Below are 25,290 nucleotides of genomic sequence, written 5' to 3' on the forward strand. Positions count from 1 at the left end.
AACTTCATTAATTTTTTTATAAAGCAGACCTATATTGTGCCACATAAACATTGTGATAATTTCCAAATTTTGAGGACTAAAATTTAAAATGTATTTTACTTTTATGGAAATTAATGCATTAAAGAGTAATTGCTGTTTCAATCTCACCTCGTAAACCAATAGCGCATATGTACATAAGAAACTTGTAATATATCTTATAATAAAAAAAGTCACTGCCTCCTGCACTGATCAATCACTTTCAGTTCACTGGTAAGATCCGTTGAGGCAGAGGTACTATTCCTCACATACACACAAGTGCTGATTCTGAGAAGCCACCTGAAACGACAGTTACTCTTTAGCAACCTAGTACTTAAAAAAAATAAAAATTCTATGTATTTTTTTGGGGTTCGTTACAGTTTTCTCATCATAGTGGATTTGAAATGCTTTAGCCCACTAAACATCACTGATCTTATGAATGAGAACATTACATTGTATAATTTCTTTTATCTAACTAATTCTAAAATAATGCACATTTATATATAAAATATGCAATTATTTGGGTGACTTTTAGTAAATTGTTAATTTATTTCACAAAATTTAGAATACCTTCTAAAGACAAAAAATAAAATTGATTTTTTTTGGTAAAGGCCATGGAATTTTATGTGCATGAGGTCATAGAACACAGTGTTACAGCTGTTATTAGGTTGAGTACAATTTTAAAATAAATGGATTAGTGGTATACACAGTGGGGGAAGAGATTAAAGGCATTAGCTGTGTTACATGACAATAAGTATTATAAGATTCCTGTAAAATATATTTGCAAATCAATGTCAAGAATGAAGGTATCACAGCAGTTTGCAGGGCAAAGGGGCTGACCTTTATTAAGATGTTACTTTCATCATCCTCGACTGAAACAGATGAAATATTCATTACTAAAGGGTTTTCCGGACTGGGCTGTTCTTGGTTCTGTTTCCTGCTGTGAAAAAGAAATGTTTTTTTCCAACAGTGTCTGCCCCCTGGAAGAAGGTAATCTGTAACCCAAGGCTCCATTTTCCTTTCCTTTAAAAGAATAGGATCTAGATGAATCCAGATGAATCCCATTTTTTAACAATAAAAGTTAAGCCTCTTGCATATGACCGCAAAAAATACAGATGACATCCATGAGCATTCTGTATTTTGCCGAATGGAATAACTGACCCCTAATAGAACAGTACTATCCTTGTCCATAATGCGGACAATAATAGGACAAGTTCTATGTTTTATCTCGTAGTGGAACGGATATACGGAAATATGGAAACGGAATACACACAGAGTACCTTCTGGTCTTTTTGCGGACCCATTGAAATAAATGGCAAAAAAACCCGGAACGGGAACAGAATGAAAATACGTTCGTGTGCAAGAGGCCTTAATGACAGCAGAATGAAACAAGCTAGACAAAGGCCCAACCCTTTATTAGTGTTGGAACATTGTCGATTTTTCTGTATTTTTTGGCTTCCATAAAAGGAGTTCTTTGATATGGATGCTGGTTCTATTTAATTTTTGGGGTGTTCTCCGAGAGTCCATCGTTTGGTAAAACAGTGCTTTGTGCAGAACATTTTTTCCATAAAAAATGATGGAATCCATTATGGAGATGTGAATATAGCGACTAGAGATGGGCGAAATTCGTAAAAATTAGATTTGGCTGCTTTGCCAAATTTTACAAGAAAATTTGCTTTGTGACGAATTACTTTATCACAAATTGCATATTTTTGTAGGTAGCAGATGCAATGACAGGGAACAGTGTTTGTGCCACTCCCCTTTCATTGAACCCCTTCATCGCTGATCACGGCATCTGAGATCAATATTTAGTTGAGTGCTAAAAAATAAATTGTACTTACCTCTACGGCCATCTTGCTTGAAGATCCAGTGTGAAATCTCATGTGGCGAGTGATGACATTATCACGTCAGACGGCGCGTTGACGTCAAACATCATAATGCACAAGATTTCGCTAGGGGTCTTCAAGCAAGATAACCGCGGGGGCCTCTTGGCGCTCAAATGGATGAGGGTAAGTATGATTTGTTTTTATTTTTACCGCCATTAAAGGGAAAATAGATTTGTAACTACGAAGCACAAGGAAATTGGGATTCGCGGCGAATCTAATTTTTCCTGAAATTCGTAACGAAGTCCACTTCCTTAACTTTGATTCACTCAACACTAAAAGTGACTGTAGGCATTTTCCTGTGGGATGCTCATCTGTCAATAGAATTATGTCATTTTCTATCCAGTAATCATAAACAGTCTGGTGTCTTAACAGATCTAATTGTAATGAACACATAAAATAATTCCGATAGAGGCCTGAGAGAGGAAAGTGAAGGGAAGCTTTGTTTCTGATACAGATCTTCAATTCCACTGTGTATAGAGATACAATAAATAGAGATACATATATATTAGTCTTTAATTTATATTGGGAAGAAAATCTTCTTTTATGCCATTGATGCACACAAACCAATAACGAGGCTCCACACATGCAATAATACAATAGATCCTCACTTAAAATCACTTAAAAATGGAGTGGAAACATACAGAGTGCATCGGAAGGTTGTCTCACTTCAAAAGATGGCATTTATCATAGACACAAAGTTATTACAAGTCACTTACTATGTATGTATTGTGATTGTCCATATTGCCTCCTTTTTTGGCTGACGACCACCCTACAACCCAGCAGCGGTGGCATAATATGATGGCATAACATAGGCACGCATTTGTACGAGCTTCTGTCCAGGCCACCTGGTATCTGCGCTGCAGCAGTGGGAATTAGTGATGGACGAACATCGGCCGGGACGTTTTGCGAACAGCGTGTTCGCGGCGGGCCCCATTCACTTTAATGGCAGGCGAACCTGACAAACTTTCAGGTCATATTTGCAGCCACCAAATACTTACTAGAAGTGCACAAATAGTCCCACAACATGGACAGTGACATACCAGAGGGGGATCAATGGCAAAAATTTCCACAAAAAATATGTATTTTAATCAGGGGCCATTTTTATGCATCTTAAAGGAAAACTCTCAAAAATGTGTCCTGCTGGAGCCCAGAAAAGAATTATTTTAGGCCATGGGAGTACAGGCCCCCAAAATAAGGCATTCACCTGACAGAAAAACAAAAGTGATTATGTGGCTGGAGGTATATTAGGTGGTCAGTGGATAACAATATTACTGCAGGCCAGTGGAGTAGAGACCCCAAACATTAGGCAGTCACCGGACAGAAAAGAACAAGTGATTATATGGCTGGAGGTACATTAGGCGGTCAGTGAATAACAATTTTACTGCAGGCCAGTGGAGTACAGGCCCCAAAAATTAGGCATTCACCGGACAGAAAAGATCAAGTGATTATATAGCTGGAGGTATATTAGATGGTCAGTGGATAACAATTTTACTGTAGGTCAGTGCAGGCCTCAAAAATTAGGCATTTACCTGACAGAAAAGAACTTGTGATGATGTGGCTGGAGGTACATTAGGCGGTGACTGGATAACAATTTTACTGTAGGCCACTAGAGTAGAGGCCCCAAAAATTAGGCATTCACCTGACAGAAAAGGCCTTTTATGCCGCTGTATATACATAAGCAAGAACCATTCTTTGTTCTGGGTGGTGGCAGATATGTGTGGGCTGGCATGAGGAAATTCATTTACACGTGGTTGTCACAGGTGTTGAATTTGCTCTGATATCCATGCCTCATTCATTTTTAGAAATGTGAGGTAGTTGTCACGGCGGGGAGTGAGGGAAACCCCCGACCGTGCGGTGTCAAAGGGTAAAAGGGATCAGCCCGGTCAAAAGGAGTAATAAGGGAGCAGGTCACCTCCTACAGCATCCCTAATCCTCTCCCTGACTCCTCACCGTACCTAGAGAGCCTAAGTTGTCATAGTAATCCCTCACCAAGAAGCAGGGAAGAGACGACCTGTTCATCCCAGTAATGGAGGAACAGGAGTCTCTATCTGAGGCCAGGCTGCAAGGAGAGGGGAACACATACAGCATAAGGAGATGGCAGGTAAGCAAAACTAATAACACACTTACCTGCCACCTTGCTCCTCCTCCTCCTCCCCCCAGCCACCATCCTCCTCTGACTCCTCTTCAGACTCCTGCTGACTTGTCTCAGATGGAGTAGCTCCCCCTGGGAATTCATGTAGCATTGTGACTTCCTCATCTTCCAGCTCCTGCTCCTCGATGGCTTGATCAATGACACGATGCAATGCACGCTTCAAAAAGAAAGTGTATGGTACGATGTCACTGATGGTGCCCTGCATGCGTCGTGCATGAGCAGCCACTGGCGAGGTGAAAAGAAACCAAGCTCCCAAAAACTTGTCCTGCAGAGTTCGTACAGGTAGTCGTTAACGGCAAGTTGCTGCTGGAGCAGCCTATCAAGCATATACAAGATAGAGTTCCAGCACTTCGGGCTGTCACAAATCAGACGTCTGACGGGCTGGTGGTGTCGCTGCTGAACATCAACAAGGCGAGCCATGGCTGTGGAAGATCTTCTAAAATGGCCAGAGATTTTCCTAGCCTGCCACAAGACATCATGGACCCTGGGGTATTTGGCAATGAATCGCTGCATGACTAAGTTTAGGACGTGTGCCATGCACGGCACATGTGTTATTTTGCCCTGTTCCAGTGCGCTCAGCAGATTGTCACCGTTGTCGCACATCACCTTACCAACTCTCAAATTGAGCGGGGTTAGCCACTGATTGGCCTGTGACCGCAGAGCTGAAAGCAGTGCAGGACCGGTGTGGCTCTTGGCTTCCAGGCACAACAGCCACAGCACAGCATGGCAACGTCTCACCTGGCACGTCGAATAGGTTCTGGGGAGTTTGGGGGGTGCAGCGGAAAAGGCAGTAGCAGTGGAAAAGGAGAAGTCAGCCGGGGAGGAGACGGAGGATGGAGTAGGAGGAGAAGAAGAGGTAGGCCTGCATGCAATTCGTGGCGGTAACAAAAATCCACACGGGTGCCACGGGTTACATGCTTGATGGCAGTCAGAAGGTTCACCCAGTGGGCAGTAAAAGTTATGTACCTTCCCTGCCCATGTTTGCTAGACCACGTGTCTGTGGTCAGATGTATCTTGGCACCGACACTGTGTGCCAGAGATATATTCAATTGCCGCTGATAGTGACCATATAGCTCTGGGATGCCCTTCTGGTAGAAATACGAGTCCACCAGTTTTGTATGGCAGTAGTTGGCAGGCTAGCAATTCCGACCAGCTAGCGGTCAGCCGTTGGGCAAGAGGGTTATCCGGCGTCATCAACTTTTTATGCTCGAACATTTGGGCCACGGAAGCCTGCCTTCTGCCAGATGAACGCGACGTCGAGACGGTGGAAGGTGGAGTAGAGGACAAATGGGAGGAGAGAGGTGAAGGAGAAGAGGCAAGATGTGGAGAGCCAGGAGTGTGGCTTTGTGGATTCTGATGACATTGCTCCCACTGGGCTCGGTGAAGGGAGGCCAGGTGCCTTCTTAAGGCGGTTGTCCCTAGGTGAGTGTGTAGCTTACCGCGACTTATGCGTTAACAGCACAGGCTGCAGATGGTAACACTATTGTCAGCAGCTGACATGTTAAAAAAAGCCCACAGTGCGGAGCCATGTGCCGACGTTCTGGGAGCGCAAGATGTGACCATGCATGCTGGATGGCTCGCTCCAGATATATTTGCAGTCTGCTTTTTGCCTCCTGTGCACTGCGAATTCTGACTGCTTCTCCTCCTTCTCCTCCCTATCTGCTGCTCCGTCTCTCCCTCTGAACTCCCCTCCTCTTCCTCTCTTGTGGGCACCCACGTGACATCCATCGCATGTCTTCATCGTCACCTTCACCACCACTGACATTGGAGATCTTGGAGTAGGCAGCAACAGCGGGGACCACCCTCCTTGGGCTGATATGGGTACTGTCGTCAGACCGCTGGGTGGCGGCCGTTGCTACCTCCTCTTACTCATCCGATGCCAAGAATGGCTGCACATCAGTAAGGTCTGGGAATTGATGGTAAAATAATTCCTCTGACCGAGTGGAGGGGCTATGGTGGTGGTGGTGTCTTTTGGGGTGCACACAGCAGAGTGTAAGGAGGGCGCAGATACAGAGGATGAGGAGGGCGCAGAAGCAGAAGGCTGAGTGAGCCACTCAACCAACTCTGGTGCGTCCTTTAACGTAATCACACGCACCTTCTCCAACTTCCCACTTAGGCGCTGGCCTGCTGCACCTGCTTGACCCCTACCACCCCTGCAGGAATGGCCTGCCTCATCCACTGCCTGTCATTTTCAAAATGACCCTGTGCCAAAGTTCCTACAGAAGAGCAGTATTTGTGGAAGCAGATATATCGCAGGCCTCAATCAGTATTTGGTGGAAGCCGGTTTATCGCACCCCTCAATCAGTATTTTGTGGAAGCAGGTATATAGAACCCCTTAATTAGTATTTTGTATAAGCAGGTATATCGCACCCCTCAATCAGTATTTTGTGGAAGCAGGTATATAGAACCCCTTAATCAGAATTTTGTAGAAGCAGGTATATCGCACCCCTCAATCAGTATTTTGTGGAAGCAGGTATATAGAACCCCTTAATTAGAATTTTGTAGAAGCAGGTAAATCGCACCCCTCAATCAGTATTTTGTGAACGCAGGTATATAGAACCCCTTAATTAGTATTTTGTATAAGCAGGTATATCGCACCCCTCAATCAGTATTTTATGGAAGCAGGTATATAGAACCCCTTAATCAGTATTTTGTAGAAGCAGGTATATCGCACCCCTCAATCAGTATTTTGTGGAAACAGGTATATAGAACACCTGAATAAATATTTGGTGGAAGCAGGTTTATCGCACCCCTCAATCAGTATTTTGTGAAAGCAGATATATAAAACCCCTTAATCAGTATTTTGTAGAAGCAGGTATATAGCACTCCTCAATCAGTATTTTGTGGAAGCCAGTGTATCGCAGGCCTCAATTAATATTTGCTGGAAACATTTATATCGCAACCCTCAATCAGTATTTTGTGGAAGGAGGTATATCAAACCATTTAATTAGTATTTTTTTGGAAGCAGGTATATCGCACCCCTCATTCTTTTTTTGGGGGGCAACAGGTATATTACACTCGTTGCAAATAGTTGTTCAAATAACGCTTGTCCCTCTATATACCTTTGGTATCGCAGCAGAACCGCACACAACTTCTGCACAATACAAATGCACTATAATATACTTTCTATGTTAGAAAGTATATTATAGGTACAAACCGGATTCCCAAAAAGTTGGGACACTATACAAATTGTGAATTAAAACTGAATGCAATGATGTGAAGGTGTCAACTTCTAATATTTTTTTCAGAATAGAACATAAATCATCGAACAAAAGTTTAAACTGAGAAAATGTACCATTTTAAGGGAAAAATATGTTGAATCAGAATTTCATGGTGTCAACAAATCCCCAAAAAGTTGGGACCAGGCCATTTTCACCACTGTGTGGCATCTCCCCTTCTTCTTACAACACTCAACAGACGTCTGGGAACCAAGGAGACCAGTTTCTCAAGTTTAGAAATAGGAATGCTCTCCCATTCTTGTCTAATACAGGCCTCTAACTGTTCAATCGTCTTGGGCCTTCTTTGTTGCACCTTCCTCTTTATGATGCGCCAAATGTTCTCTATAGGTGAAAGATCTGGACTGCAGACTGGCCATTTCAGTACCCGGATCCTTCTCCTACGCAGCCATGATGTTGTGATTGATGCAGAATGTGGTCTGGCATTATCTTGTTGAAAAATGCAGGGTCTTCCCTGAAAGAGATGACGTCTGGATGGGAGCATATGTTGTTCTAGAACCTGAATATATTTTTCTGCATTGATGGTGCCTTTCCAGACATGGAAGCTGCCCATGCCACATGCACTCATGCAACCCCATACCATCAGAGATGCAGGCTTCTGAACTGAGCGTTGATAACAACTTGGGTTGTCCTTGTCCTCTTTGGTCCGGATGACATGGCATCCCAGGTTTCCAAAAAGAACTTTGAATCATGACTCGTCTGACCACAGAACAGTCTTCCATTTTGCCACACTCCATTTTAAATGATCCCTGGCCCAGTGAAAACGCCTGAGCTTGTGGATCTTGCTTAGAAATGGCCTCTTCTTTGCACTGTAGAGTTTCAGCTGGCAACGGCGGATGGCACGGTGGATTGTGTTCACTGACAATGGTTTCTGGAAGTATTCCTGAGCCCATTCTGTGATTTCCTTTACAGTAGCATTCCTGTTTCTGGTGCAGTGTCGTTTAAGGGCCCGGAGATCACGGGCATCCAGTATGGTTTTACGGCCTTGACCCTTACGCACAGAGATTGTTCCAGATTCTCTGAACCTTCGGATGATGTTATGCACAGTTGATGATGATAGATGCAAAGTCTTTGCAATTTTTCGCTGGGTAACACCTTTCTGATATTGCTCCACTATCTTTCTGCGCAACATTGTGGGAATTGGTGATCCTCTACCCATCTTGGCTTCTGAGAGACACTGCCACTCTGAGAAGCTCTTTTTATACCCAATCATGTTGCCAATTGACCTAATTAGTGTTAATTGGTCTTCCAGCTCTTCGTTATGCTCAAATTTACTTTTTCCAGCCTCTTATTGCTACTTGTCCCAACTTTTTTGGGATTTGTTGACACCGTGAAAATTTGAATCAACGTATTTTTCCTTTAAAATAATACATTTACTCAGATTAAACATTTGATCTGTCATCTACGTTCTATTACAAATAAAATATTGCCATCTCCACGTTATTGCATTCAGTTTTTATTCACAATTTGTTTAGTGTCCCAACTTTTTGGGAATCCGGTTTGTATATCACACCCCTCAATCAGTTTTTTTGGGGGCAACAGGTATAGCACACCAGTTGCAATTAGTTATTACAACAGAGTTTGTCCCTCTATATAGATGCGGTATCGCAGCAGAACCGCACACAACTGCTGCACAATACAAATGCACTATAATATACTTTCTATGTTAGAAAGTATATTATAAGTATATAACACCTCTCAGTTCATCACACCTATTGATAGCACACCTATACCAGTCCTTAAAAGGACTTTTGTGGCCCTATTAGCTAACGTTTGGTGTCCCTAACAGTCTGTCCCTGCTCCACAAAGCAATCTCTTCCTACACTGGCAAAAAACAGAATGTAAAATGGCTGCCAGATTGGGTTCTGTTATAGGGTGGGGGTGTGTCCATGTGCTGAAACGTCTCAATTGGCTGTCCTGTCCCACCTGCTGGATGTGTCATGGGTCAAAGTTCGTCGCAATGCAAAAGAATATGGAGCATGCGAACATCGCCATATGTTCGCATGTTTGGCGAATCGTGATCGAGCAAAGTTCACAAGGCCACCTCTAGTGGGCATAACCTCTGGATACAAGCCCTATATAATGCAATGAAAAATAAATCCAGCCAGCAAAGCAAATAATATGGACAATCACAATACATTAGTTAGTGCCTTGTATTAACTTTCTCTACATGATAAAGGCCACTTGCTGAAGTGAGACAACCCCTTTAATGCAAAAAATTACAGCAACATCTTTACATAATAGCATCCAGCAAATTGATCCCTTATATTCAATCTAATATCCTAATCCATGCTTACAAATGTGAAGTGTATAGTTCCCAACAATGTCATATATACCTAATAAAGGGAAGCTTGTAGAGATGAGATAACTTCCTGAAATTAGTTTTGGTTCCAATTATAGCGATTTTGCTGGCAGTTTTAATTTGGGCTAAATAAATTCTGCCCGAAGTGCTCCAATTGCCCCAAAAAGTTGCGTATGACACTATGGGGTTTCCTAGGACTGTATCCGTACCCTTTCTAGCTCTTTAACGCCAAGACAGCATTATTAATGTCAAAGTGACAGGGACATACTGTATATGGCTATGATTAGAGGGATGTTGTTTTTAATACAGTAACTGGTCCAAAAATGATCTATTTTGGGGAGTAGCAAGAGATTTGGTGTTATTTTAAAGAAAATATATACAGTATATATACAGTATATCAAAAAAGCAATGGCTTTTTACAAAAGCTGTAAAAAAGTATTCCTTTTCTGGGAGGATTCTTATGCTGTGCAGGATAGGGTTACCAGAAGCAGGCAGTCATTTCTCTTCACATGTCTGTTTTTTAAATCCTTGTATTCTACAAAAAGTATACAAAACGTTTCCATCAGATAGTTTCCATGTAGCCCAGGCCTAATTGTCAGCCAAGTGTTACCATTTTCCTTGTCAAAAGGATGTGTCCATACACAGTGTTAGACTGTCAGCATTGGACATTGCAAGTATATAGTAACACACCCCTTTGACAAGGTGGACTATAGACACAGTGTGGTCAGGCAGTGGGGAGGAAGGGAAGGGGACAGCCCAGGGTCTATGGTCTGCTTAATCTGCCAATCCATCAGTCACAGGATTGCTTCTAGGAGGAGTTTAAAAATGCGGAATGCACACAGCCAGTATCCTTGTTTTGTGGGTCCACAATTTGCGAACCGCAAAACACATACGGTTGACTGAATGAGCCCTTAGTGGAAAGGGTGAAGCTGGGGGAGCACAGCCTAACAGAAACAATGTTGCAGTTCACCGCTGTCATACTCTTGTATTGAGCCACAATACAAGTCAATAAATCTTAATGACTTAGGCTACTTTCACACTAGCGTTCGGGCGGATCCGTTCTGAACGGATCCGCTCATAATAATGCAGACGGAGGCTCCGTTCAGAACGGATCCGTCTGCATTATATTAGCAAAAAAAAGCTAAGTGTGAAAATAGCCTGGGACGGATCCGTCCAGACTTTCAATGTAAAGTCAATGGGGGACGGATCCGCTTGAAGATTGAGCCACATTGTGGCATCTTCAAACGGATCCGTCCCCATTGACTTACATTGAAAGTCTGGACGGATCCGCACGGATCCGCACGCCTCCGAACGGCCAGGCGGACACCCGAACGCTGCAAGCAGCGTTCAGCTGTCCGCCTGTCCGTGCGGAGGCGAGCGGAGCGGAGGCTGAACGCCGCCAGACTGATGCAGTCTGAGCGGATCCGCCTCCATTCAGACTGCATCAGGGCTGGACGGCTGCGTTCGGGTCCGCTCGTGAGCTCCTTCAAACGGAGCTCACGAACGGAAACCCGAACGCTAGTGTGAAAGTAGCCTTAAGCAGTTTTCAGCTATAAACAGTCTAGACAGAGCTAAACAGACAGTCAAAAAGTCACTGTATCTGGTTTTTTTTTACCTCTAAGCTCTGCATAGTCTCTTATGGTAACTGTGGAAAATTGCTAGCTATTCTGCACGGGGTGGAAAGTCCCAAAGTCTCTCAGTATTAGCTGTCTGTACATTAACCCTTCCCATAGTGCAGTGCAAATGAACAGGATATATTATATTAAAACATATAAAATGCGGTTCAACAATATAAAACAGTACAAATGCAGACAACGGCACAAATCACTGTCCAAGTTAACCCTTCAAAGTGCACTAAAGTAGTGATGTAATGGCTTTGCATATCAGCAATAGGAGCAAATGTCCACAAGCGTCCATACTCCAAAGTACCTTTGCTCCTGGGTACTACATCAGCATGCAACCTGCTGATCCCATCAAAGTCTTGTGGCTCGGGCAAATGGAGTTTTATGGTCCCCCTTTATGGAAAAATGATTGGGGTCCCACAGGTCAGACCTCCACTTGATCTAGCATTTTTCGAGTAGGAAGAATGATAAATGCTTCTAGCTAGAATCCTCCTTTAAGGATTTAATCATCCCAGTGATTTTTTAATATATAAAATGCTCTTTTTTAGGTGTAAGTTAATATAGCTTATATAATTACTGCGTGCATATTATCTCCTCCTTTTCCATCTTCATTTGTTTCAAACAAAGCAAGCATAATCATCATTTTTTGGGCGATTATGATAAAAATAGAAAGCTCAGGCTACTGACATCACTAGCCGTGTCACATGTACTGCAAACAGGGCCAGCGTTAAGGAGTGGGGGGGGGGGGCAAACTAAGCAATTACCCACGGCCCACATCACCCTGCACCTACCATGAATCCAGTAGAAGCAGTAGAAGGTAGCAGCCTGCAGCTTCATAGTGTGGGCAGTAATATGTGTTTTCCTAGTCACAGACATAATTAGGCACAGAGAAAGCTGTTATTCTCCTTCCCTCCCTCCTCCTATCCCTTAAAGGGGTTGTCCGGGTTCAGAGCTGTACTCGGACATACCTCCATTTTCACCCAGGCAGCCCCCCTGACTTTCTAAACCGCGCAGGGCAAAGGCATTTTTAGGAGTTCCTGTGACGTACCGGGGCTCTCCATTGGGCAGTAAAACGGCTAGGGCAGCGCTAAAGCGCGCCCATCAAAGCCGGTGACGTCGCCGAACACACTGCTGGGCGGAAGTTTTCCGCCCGGCAGTGTGTTATGATAAACAAAAGAGCTCTTGCCCTGCGCAATCTAGCGCAGGGCAAGGGAGCGGCGCATCGGAGCATGAGATGCTCCGATGCTAGCCTCAGGGATGCTGCCTGGGTGAAAATAAGGGTATGTCCGGGTTCAGCTCTGAACCCGGACAACCCGTTTAAGTCAGAGCACTCTCCCCTCTTCTGTGGAATCTGCAGTATGACAGAGTTGGGGCAGCATAAGGGGAGGCAGAAGGGAACATTCAACTTTGTTGATACCTCACTTAGTCAAGCAGGAACTTATTTTGGGTCCCGCATTCCCCTCCTTTCTCACTTTGTTGCATTAGCTACCAGCAGGCAGTCGGGACAGACATAGAAACATAGAAACATGGAATGTGTCGGCAGATAAGAACCATTTGGCCCATCTAGTCTGCCCAATATACTAAATACTATGGATAGCCCCTGGCCCTATCTTATATGAAGGATGGCCTTATGCCTATCCCATGCATGCTTAAACTCCTCCACTGTATTTGCAGCTGCCACTTCTGCAGGAAGGCTATTCCATACATCCACTACTCTCTCAGTAAAGTAATACTTCCTGATATTACTTTTAAACCTTTGCCCCTCTAATTTAAAACTATGTCCTCTTGTAGCAGTTTTTCTTCTTTTAAATATTCTTTCCTCTTTTACCTTGTTTATTCCCTTTATGTATTTAAACGTTTCTATCATATCCCCTCTGTCTCGTCTTTCTTCGAAGCTATACATGTTAAGGTCCTTTAATCTTTCCTGGTAAGTTTTATCCTGCAATCCATGTACCAGTTTAGTAGCTCTTCTCTGAACTCTCTCCAAAGTATCAATATCCTTCTGGAGATATGGTCTCCAGTACTGAGCACAATACTCCAAATGAGGTCTCACTAGTGCTCTGTAGAGTGCCATGAGCACCTCCCTCTTTCTACTGGTAATTCCTCTTGCTATACACCCAAGCATTCTGCTAGCATTTCCTGCTGCTCTGTGACATTGTCTGCCTACCTTTAAGTCTTCTGAAATAATGATCCCTAAATCCCTTTCCTCAGATACTGAGGTTAGGACCTTATCACTGATTTTATATTCTGCTCTTGGGTTTTTGCGTCCCAGGTGCATTATCTTGCACTTCCTAAGTCCTTTTCCATTTGGTGTATTCCTCCAGGAACATCAACCCTGTTACAAATCTTTGTATCATCAGCAAAAAGAGACACCTTACCATTGAGGCCTTCTGCAATTTCGCTGATAAAGATATTAAACAATATGGGTCCCAGAACAGATCCCTGAGGTACCCCACTGGTAACAAGGCCTTGACTACAATCCTCTGTTGCCTGTCCCTCAGCCACTGCCTAATCCCTTCAACAATATGGGAGTCCAAGCCCAATGACTGCACTTTATTGATAAGCCTTCTATGTGGGACAGTATCAAAAGCCTTACTAAAGTCTAGATAAGCGATGTCTACTGCACCTCCTCCATCTATTATTTTAGTCACCCAATCAAAAAATCAATAAGATTAGTTTGACATGATCTCCCTGAAGTAAACCCATGCTGTTTTTCATCTTTCAATCCATGGGATTTTAGATGGTCCACAATCCTCTCCTTAAGTATGGTTTCCATTAATTTCCCCACTATTGATGTCAGGCTTACTGGCCTATAGTTGCCCGATTCCTCCCTACTACCTTTCTTGTGAATGGGCACAACATTTGCTAATTTCCAATCTTCTGGGACGACTCCTGTTGCCAGTGATTGGTTAAATAAATCTGTTAATGGTTTTGCTAGTTCACCGCTGAGCTCTTTTAATAGCTTTGGGTGTATCCCATCAGGCCCCTGTGACTTATTTGTATTAATTTTAGACAGTTGACTTAGAACCTCTTCCTCTGTAAAGACACATGCGTCAAAAGATTCATTAGTCTTCTTTCCTAACTGAGGTCCTTCTCCTTCATTTTCCTTTGTAAAAACTGAACAGAAGTATTCATTGAGGCAGTCAGCTAGTTCTTTATCTTCTTCCATATACCTTCCTTCTTTAGTTTTTAATTTGGTAATTCCTTGTTTTAGTTTCCTTTTTTCATTTATGTATCTGAAGAATGCCATATCGCCTTTTTTCCCTGACTGAGCTAATTTCTCTTCTGCCTGTGCTTTAGAAGCTCTTATAACTTGTTTGGCCTTTCTCTGCCTAATCTTATAAATTTGTCTTTCATCCTCTTTTTTTTTTTTTTTTTATAATTCCTAAATGCTATCTTTTTGTTTTTAATGATTTTGGCCACTTCTGCTGAGTACCACAGTGGTCTCTTCCTTTTTTTACTTTTACTGACAAGCCTAATGCAATTTTCTGTTGCCTTCAATAGTGCCACTTTTAAGTAGTCCCATTTCTCCTGGACTCCAATGAGTTCCAGTCTGATAGGGACTCGTATACCACTAATCTAATTTTAGAAAAGTCAGTTTTTCTAAAATCTAAAACTTTTGTTTTTGTGTGGTGTGACTCAGTCACTGTACTTATAGTAAACCACACTGACTGGTGATCACTTGATCCCAAGCTTTCCCCTACAGTAATATCAGATACCAAATTCCCATTTGTGAATACTAAATCTAAAATGTCCTCCTTCCGGGTTGGCTCCTCCACTACTTGCTGTAGAGATAATCCCAGTAGGGAATTTAGAATATCTGTACTCCTGGCAGAACTAGCTATTTTGGTTTTCCAGTTTACATCTGGAAGATAGAAGTCTCCCATAATGATAACTTCCCCTTCAATGTCATTTTAGCTATTTCCTCAACTAGTAGATCATCTAATTATTGGCTAGGTGGTCTATATATCACACCTACACAAGTTACCTTATGATTATCAAGCTGCAAGGTAACCCAAACTGACTCCAAATTGTTCTCGCTAACTTGTATCAAATTAGATTTTATGCTATCTTTCACATACAGGGCCACCCCTCCCCCCTTCTTTCCTTCTCTGTCTTTCCTGTATAGAGAGAACCCTGGTATTGATATATCCCAGTCATTACTCCCCTTGAACCACGTCTCAGTAACAGCCACTACATCTATATTCTCAGATGCCATTATAGCCTCAAGTTCATTGATCTTATTCCCTAGACTGCGAGCATTTGTAGACAAGACTCTGAGCTTGTCATTTCTTAACCTTTGTGCTACTGGCCTCTTCTGGCATTGTTCCGGGGGGCAGTTGGACTGCTGGATTATCACTCTTTTGCCCCCCTTTCCTAGTTTAAATGCTTCTTAGCAAATACTTGAAACTGTTCACTGAGGACATTCGTTCCCTTGAGAGAAAGATGCAAACCATCTTTCTTGTACAGTTCTTTTCCATTCCAACAAGAGCTAACATGAGACACAAAGCCAAACCCTTGGTTCAGACACCATTCACCAAGCCATACATTGAATTCCTTAATGCGCATCTTCCTGTCATGCTGAAGGTTCTGCACAGGCAAAACTGCAGAGAATGAAACAGTTGATGCAACCTCCCGTATATCCTTTCCAAGTGTGTGAAACCTCATTGTCCCAAGATGGAGAATAACATCCACTTCCCTTTCCTGCTTTGCTTGCCTAACAATATTTAGGATCCGTCGTCTATCCCTGCTAGCGGTAGCATCAGGGAGACATCTCACAACACCATTCTTCTCAAACTTCACACCTCTTATGATGGAATCGCCCACCAACAGCTGCTTACTATCAATCTTCACCTTCTTCTTTTTGTCTTTGGCTGCAGTCTTACATACTTTAGGCATGGGAGATGATTGTTTCTCACCCACTGTGCTTGAGCCATCCTCCATGTTGCTCTTGCACTCTGAAAGTGCTGCAAATAAATTATGGAGAGCCACAGACTGTGGGACATGCCTTCTATCCACAACTCTCAGTCTACCAGAACCTACAGTAACCCATCTTCCATTTCTAGGGGGCCTCTGTGGCAGTGGCATTGCAATGTTCTCAGCCTGAGTTTGTTTAGTGGTTAATTTAAAAATCTCATATTTCAAAAAGGTAATTTCCTGCTGCATTATGGAGAGCTGTCTACATATCAGACAGTATTCAAGCCTTTGAAGAGTGGAACCTGAAATAAAAGCACAACAATTCCTGCACAGAACCAGGTCTGCCATTGTAAAGAGGGGAAAGATTTTAAACAAACAAATCTTACTTGTTTTAGATTGTATCCACCTCCAGATTACCTCCTGAGTATCTCCTGAATATCTCCAATGCACTTATACAAGCAGCACTTGAAATAGCAGCAAGCTATGATTAGCAAGCTAATACTGTGTGGATATATATACACACACTCCCACAAAGGCTCCTCCCCCAACAGCAAATTAACACCTTACTTGCCTATGCTTATTTGCAATGAGACAATAGAGATACTGTGTCTAGCAAATTCCTTACCTCTTTTGACAGAGGAGGAGGCAGGATGAAAATTCAGAGCAGAAAACTAAATGCTATCATGCCTATCTGAGGTAGCGAGAGGCTGTATGAGCACTTCCTGACCTCTTTCATGTCCAGTAGCAGCAGTCCTCCACTTTCTCCTGCCTGTCACTTACTGAACCCCCTCACCCTCCAGGGCTGTACTGCAAAGGGGTCCCTGCTTCTTGACCAGGGTCAGAGCTGCCGTCAGGAATTTCAGCCCTATACAGGAAAACCATGTGAGCATCCACACTGGCCCTTCTCACATTTATAGCTATAAGTGCCCTAAATTTTATTTGTGCGTCAGGCCAAAATACATTTACGGTAATGGTTTTTGTGCCATTATTTTTTTTAGTAACATAAAATTTGCTGAAAAATGTAACATATTTTCCAACTTTTCTTTTACCATAAAAGAAAAAGCAGGAAAATAAAAGTACCTAAAAAGCTGCTAAACAGTAAAACTATTTTTTTAATCGTATGCTTTTGAAGAAAATGGTAGTACTGTTTAGTAGCTTTTTAGCCACAGAAAATCCTGTCTTTCTAAAAGTGTGGTTCTGTAGGCAGGCCCAGTTTTACACAAAATGTGGTCCTGGGCAAAAAATATTGTAATAATGTACTAACAACACAGTTACATTCTGTCGATTCTGCCCGTCCCTCACAGATTTACACCCCTAAAAGCACCTCACACAGATCTGCACCCTCATGGTCCCAGAATGCACCAAATGTCCCCCTCCTTCACAGATTTACACCCCATAAAGTCCCTCATACAGATCTGCACCCTCATGGCCCCAGAATACACCACATGAATGTGTTCCCCTACCTCACAAAAAGCTACAGCAACGTAGTGGGTCGTCCTACAGCATGTACCACTAGACCCTCCCTCACATGGCCGCTTGCAGCCATACACAACCTCTCTCTCCCAAAGTACCTCTACGAGCTCCAGCAGTCCATGCAGAAAGAAAGCTCTGTCCTATAAACATTTGATCATGTGACCATTAACCCCTTTCCGACATCTGCTGTAAATGTACAACGCATGTCAGGTCTCTAAAGATGGTGCCTGCTCTGGAGCCGAACGGGTGCCATAGGAACCATGTGTCTGCTGTTTCATACAGCAGGTACCTGAGTCAAATGCCTACAATCTGTAGTAATGCTGACCTGGACATTTAACCACACAGATGCCATTGTCAAATGTCACCGCGGCATTCGAAAGTGTTAAAAACCTGGAGCTCGGACTTCCTGTTCAGGCACACTTTCCCTCAATGCAGATCGTGGAAAGCACCCTGTTCTAAAAATGAGATGCAGCCTGTACTAGGCTTCCCAGTTCACGCCAATAGATGGCAGCACTGAGCTGTGATACAGTGATTTCTATACAGAATAATGGAGCAATTTCCATTATTCTGTATAAGTTGCAATATGATGATTGCAAGTTGTGGTCCACTTGAGGATCAAACAAAAAGTAAAAAAAGTTTTGAAAATCTAAAAAAATAAAAATACTCTACTTTATCTCCCAAGAAAATTAATAAAAAGTGATCAAGTCATACACACCCCAAAATGGTACTGTCAAAAACAATTATTGTCCTGCAAAAAATGAGCCCCCACACATCTCCATAAGACATAACTATAAAAAAGTTATGAGGGTCAGAATATCGCCATGAAAATAAAAAAAATGTTTTTTTTCCAAAGTGAGTCCTGATGGCTGGGCTTGCTGCAGTGAGCGGGCCAATAGAGGTCCTGAGGGGAGGTTCTGTTAGGGTTGCCACCTTTCCAAACAAAAAATACTAGTTGCACAAGTTAAAAAGGTTGACGTGGATTAACACGGGTATTATTTTAAGTTTTGCTCCATTTTATGCTTCTGCTGAGATTCAAACTCACAACCATCTTCATTAAAGGCAATAATCTTAACCACTGAGCTATAGAGCTCAATGTTATACTGTTGTAAATATATTATGGTTAAAAACCTCAGTAGTAGTTTCCCATGTATTATGCATTCATTTATATCAGAGGTATAATTTTATATATTTATTTAGGTATTACATATTTATTTTGTGCCATACATTTTTTTTTTACAATTTACCAAAAAATATAAAATGAATACTTAATACATGACACAATACTATGAGGTTTTTCACCCCTCCCCAACACCGGCCATGTCTGTAGGGTAGTGGCAAACTTGCCGACAGAGACCTGTAAAATAATTTCTTTAGTAAGTGTTTGTGTGCTGGGAAAGTACCTCTCCGTCAAGCCATATCCAACAGAAGGGCCACACAGCAAAACTTGCTGGCTATTTATAGGCTACTTATTCTATAGTCACAGCTAGTGGTGCTCTTACCATCCAGTAAAACACAGCCTGTTCTATAGATGGGCATATAGTGGTTTGTGTACATACAATATTTATACACTATTTAACATTTTGGGCCCAATTTTCATTTCGCCCAGGGCCAAAGTTTGTCTAAAATCAGCCCTGAGGCTGCTTCATGGTTGAGAAACAACTGATGCCAAAAATTATTTCTCTCATCAAATGATGATTTTGCAAAGTGTTGACCTAAATTTGGATGCTCCTCTTTGTGCTGCAGTGTAATGGAAACATTGTAAAGATATTTACAACTGAACTGTGTCTCATTATACAGTGACCCCCAAAAAAACCTTTTGTGTATATAGCCGAGACAAAGTAAGCTTGCCAGCCAGAGAGTATAACTGACTGTCTGTTTCATCTATCTCTTCATGAAAGGCCTTTGAGCCTCTCTTGGCTTCAGCTACAGTAACAGCTGAAGCTGGCTGGAATTCTATACATATGAATGAACACCTTGCACGAGAACCTGGCCTCAGACACGCTATACTCATCCTTATTACGAGGTCATGTACTTCAAATGAGTAGCTGAAAACTCTTATTCCTATTCTTAGTCAGTTTTGGCAGCAAGACTAATAAAGTGTGAAACATTACCTTTTTTTCATTTTGAGAGGCATGCCAGTGTAAAAACACTTGATTCCTCAATGGTGTAGTAAAACGAGAGCCATTTAGTAATGGTTCAGGTACTAACTTTTTCTTATACATATTATGTTACGTGTTTTATATGTTTTTTATGTTCTTTTTGCTGTAGCTATTTCTTTCTGTTATGTTACCAAATTCTTCTTTACTTTCAGTTTATTATATTATAGATGCTTAGCAATGCATAATACTGGTCTAATAGTACTACAATAAGCTGGCAGCTCAAATGAATGCATAAATGAATGAATGAAGGCAGCATGGTGGCTCAGTGGTTGGCACTGTTGAGGTCCTGGTTTCAACCCCAAGCAAGGGAGTTTGGATGTTCTCCTAGTGTTTGTGTGGATTTGCCTGGGTACTCCAGTTACCTCCCACACTCCTAAAAAATCATATTGCAAGGTTAGTTTGGAATTTAGATTTGGATCCCCAGTGGGGACAGGAACTGATATGAATAAAGGCAATCTGCATGCCATGCTGCAGAATAGGCTGCTATTTTTTTTTTAAATAAGTAAAATGAAGGTCATAGAATCTTTAGGCTTTTTGCCAGTACAGTTCTGTGTATTGAGTGTTTTCATCCCCAAGACAGTGCTGGTTCAGGAGTTGGACGTTTATTAAAAAATGAAAAAAAGACTAAAGCAACATGGCCCCTTTGTTAAAGGCAGATCTGACATTAACAATCTGGTTGGCCATACCTGATTGTTACTTAATGACCAAGTAATTATTTTCATATTTTCATTTCTGCTTTCCAAGAATGATAAGGCCTCATGTACACGGCCGGCGTGTCTCAGCCCTTTAGCACGGCACAAGTTCTCAGTTCCAAAACACATAGACTGACAGCGCTCCACTGTCAGATGGAGGATAATCCACACCCAGCTGAGACTGCTGGCTGGGTTTTATATAGGCCAATAAAGACCCGGCCTGGAGCGTGGGGAGAAGCCAACCACCCAGGACTTTGGCTACTCCCAGTAAGAGCTGGCCCGGATTGGCTTTACAGCCACACTAACAGCAAACAGTGTCAACCAGCACTAGCTGCCGCTGACACTTAAAACTACTGGCTCTTACCTCACCGAGGCCAGGAATCTCGGTGACACATACCTTCCATCAATAACTGTCCCTTGCACCTTCCTACAATATATATATACTGTACCGTAGTATTTTTTACATGTATGAATTTTAAACCATAAAAAAAGTATAAAAAAGTCATTTTTGTGCTGTTGCATTCCAAGACCCATAATTTTTTTATTTTTCCGTTGACGTCCCCATATGAGGACTTGCATTTTTTGTGATGAGTTGTAGGCTTTTTTTTTATTCTATTTTGGGGTGCATATGTTTTATTGACTAACTTTTAAAAAAAAATTGTGGTGGGGATAAAATAGCAAATCCAACATTGTTTTTTTTTTCCCTTATGCAATGCTCTGTTCAGTATAAATAATAAGTTGTCTTTATTCTTTATAAAATTGTTATAATTTCACTGGTGCCAATCGTATACTTTTTAAAATAATATATTTTATAAGAAAAAAATTAAATATTTTTTACTAAAAAGTGGTTTATTTCATTTTTTGGGGGCTACTTTTTTTAATTGAACATTTGTTTTGCCTTCCCGCGGGCCTGGCATGGCCTAATAGGCATGGTGGCAGGCCTGGGGGTCTTTTAAGTCATTTGGCCACCATAGTGACGAATCATTATGCTTTGATCGCATTGGGTGATTATGAAATACACAAGGTCTCTGTAACATGATAAAACGTTGAGAGCTGTTGTCGATGGGATATTAAAGAAGATTAGCAGTAGGCCCTGGGCCTGTAACATAAAAAAAAAATGCACTGTAAGTCTGAAGGTCTGTAATATATATAAGCTAAGTGAGTTTTAGGCAAAAAAATAAATTATATATATATATATATATATATATATATATATACAGTACAGACCAAAAGTTTGGACACACCTTCTCATTCAAAGAGTTTTCTTTATTTTCATGACTATGAAAATTGTAGATTCACACTGAAGGCATCAAAACTATGAATTAACACATGTGGAATTATATACATAACAAAAAAAGTGTGAAACAACTGAAAATATGTCATATTCTAGGTTCTTCAAAGTAGCCACCTTTTGCTTTGATTACTGCTTTACACACTCTTGGCATTCTCTTGATGAGCTTCAAGAGGTAGTCACCTGAAATGGTTTTCACTTCACAGGTGTGCCCTGTCAGGTTTAATAAGTGGGATTTCTTGCCTTATAAATGGGGTTGGGACCATAAGTTGCGTTGTGGAGAAGTCAGGTGGATACACAGCTGATAGTCCTACTGAATAGACTGTTAGAATTTGTATTATGGCAAGAAAAAAGCAGCTAAGTAAAGAAAAACGAGTGGCCATCATTACTTTAAGAAATGAAGGTCAGTCAGTCCGAAAAATTGGGAAAACTTTTAAAAGTGTCCCCAAGTGCAGTCACAAAAACAATCAAGCGCCGCAAAGAAACTGGCTCACATGCGGACCGCCCCAGGAAAGGAAGACGAAGAGTCACCTCTGCTGCGGAGGATAAGTTCACCCGAGTCACCAGCCTCAGAAATCGCAGGTTAACAGCAGCTCAGATTAGAGACCAGGTCAATGCCACACAGAGTTCTAGCAGCAGACACATCTCTAGAACAACTGTTAAGAGGAGACTGTGTGAATCAGGCCTTCGTGGTAGGAAACTACTGGTAAGGACAGGCAACAAGCAGAAGAGACTTGTTTGGGCTAAAGAACACAAGGAATGGACATTAGACCAGTGGAAATCTGTGCTTTGGTCTGATGAGTCCAAATTTGAGATCTTTGGTTCCAACCACCGTGTCTTTGTGCGACGCAGAAAAGGTGAACGGATGGACTCTACATGCCTGGTTCCCACCGTGAAGCATGGAGGAGGAGGTGTGATGGTGTGGGGGTGCTTTGCTGGTGACACTATTGGGGATTTATTCAAAATTGAAGGCATACTGAACCAGCATGGCTACCACAGCATCTTGCAGCGGCATGCTATTCTATCCGATTTGCCTTTAGTTGGACCATCATTTATTTTTCAACAGGACAATGACCCCAAACACACCTCCAGGCTGTGTAAGGGCTATTTGACCATGAAGGAGAGTGATGGGGTGCTCAGCCAGATGACCTGGCCTCCACAGTCACCAGACCTGATGGTTTAGGGTGAGCTGGACCGCAGAGTGAAGGCAAAAGGGCCAACAAGTGCTAAGCATCTCTGGGAACTCCTTCAAGACTGTTGGAAGACTATTTCAGGTTACTACCTCTTGAAGCTCATCAAGAGAATGCCAAGAGTGTGTAAAGCAGTAATCAAAGCAAAAGGTGGCTACTTTGAAGAACCTAGAATATGACATATTTTCTGTTGTTTCACACTTTTTTTGTTATGTATATAATTCCACATGTGTTAATTCATAGTTTTGATGCCTTCAGTGTGAATCTACAATTTTCATAGTCATGAAAATAAAGAAAACTCTTTGAATGAAAAGGTGTGTCCAAACTTTTGGTCTGTACTATATATATATATATATATATATATATATTTACTGATTTACCTAGTTATGTTCTGGCCCTTTGTTGACATGCAGTTGCAGAGCTGTGAGGGCATGTAAGAACAATCTCTGAGGTTTTCCTTGTGAATATTTGTGAGTGTCAACAAAGACTGCCTTTCCCCTTCCTCTGCTATGCAAAGGGAGTGAATAAAATTGCTGCCCTGCCTGCAGTCTGACTGCTGGGATACTTATGTTCTATGTGTGGGACTAAAGGTCCCAGCTGTACAGTACAATGACATTGCTGATACATCTTCCCCCTACCTGTTCTTGTGCAATGCGCTGCAGACACTTCTTCACAGCCAGTGAAGAAGTAGAAATGCTGGGAGTAGCATTCCTGTGCACTTTTGCCCTTCCTATCAAATGGACCGCCTTGATTAGGTGGTATATGTAGCTGTGCTTGCTCCTCTTTTCATTGGTTGCTGGATGCACATAGAGGTAACTAGGACCAGCACACTATATCTGCAGAGTCTGTGCTCCTGAACATAGATGCCCAATGGCATAGGTAGGTTTAGCATAGGACCTGCCTGACTGAGACCACCTTGGCGGGGGTAGGTGGGCACAGATGTGTTTTGATCAAAATATATTGGCTAAGAGTCTCAGATTTTATTATATCAGAATGAGGGCTTAGTCTATATATAATGCTTGCATCTATTGTGTTAGTGCAGTATTATTTTTTTCTGTGATTTTTTTTTCCATAAATGTAGCCATGGACATCTGCATAGTTTTTTATCTTAGTTTTTTAATCTTTTTTTCTGTGATTTTTTTAATGATGGCTCATTGTGTTGAAAGAAAAGTTGTAGTTTGTATTGGCACCATTTTGGGGTACATATAATTTACTGATTAACTATCATTATTATTATTATTTTTTTGTGCAGGAATGGGAAGACCCACAATTCCACCATTTTTCTTCCTTTTTTATGTTTTACTACATTTGCTGAATAAAAATGTTTTATGAAAAAACGTATAAAATAATGTATATAAAAAGAGCAATTCTGCTTCTGTGTAAATAATGGCAATAATTTATTATTACTCTCTAAACAAGTTCTCGGCATAAAAAAATTTCACACGGCCCTGCACGTGTTATTATACGCTGGCATGGACACTGGGGTGGGGGTGTCACAGATGTAGAGCCATCAGTCCTGGCAAATTAATGTACATTTACGCCAATTTCCTGGTAGAGGATGCGCCTAATTTATGAGAAGGCCTTTGCCTATCTGACATTTGTGACATATCCTAGCTCAGTACATAAGCATTGGTAAATTTTGTTACCTAAATGCTGTAATCATTAAAAAGCCGTGTGTTTAGCAATTAAAAACCATACAGCATGACAAGCATGCAATAATAGATGACACAAAAGACGACAAATAGTTTTTATACCAAGGGAAATCATCTCTGCACTAAGTGATGATACATACCAATTTTAAGTATAATGGGGTTTTTAGTAGACCGAAGAATGTGTAAATACTAATTCAGTTTGTCAAATGAATCATATACCGGTGATGTACGCTGGTCTATGATAACCATGCATGCCGCCGGATGCTATGCCTAATTTATGATGAGGCGATGCTCCAGGACTCCATGTGCCTGCACTGATATCTAGGCCAGTTCCTGGCTAGCGTAGATATCAGTGTTCCTTTACGCCAGAAAAAGGGCTGGCTGACCCTGCCCTCTTCCCACCCTCTCCATGCTTCCTTTTCAGGAAAGTGGCAAGGCTGTTAGAAAAATGCAGCTTGAGCGAAATATTTTGCACAGGTGGTATTTAAAAAGTTGAGAATGTGTGATTTTTTTCACACAACAAAAGAGGTATATTTTAATAATAAATCTACCCCAGTATCATTATTGCAGAAGACAGTTTAATTCTCAGAGACCCTACATATGTAATAATATGTAGCTACTATAGGTTTGACAGAAATAAAACTTTAACACCAACAAGCGATGTCTCACAGAACAAAATTTGGAGTGATTTAACTTAGGAACT

Source organism: Bufo gargarizans, chromosome 3 (genome assembly GCF_014858855.1).
Source record: "Bufo gargarizans isolate SCDJY-AF-19 chromosome 3, ASM1485885v1, whole genome shotgun sequence".
Classification (NCBI taxonomy): Eukaryota; Metazoa; Chordata; class Amphibia; order Anura; family Bufonidae; genus Bufo; species Bufo gargarizans.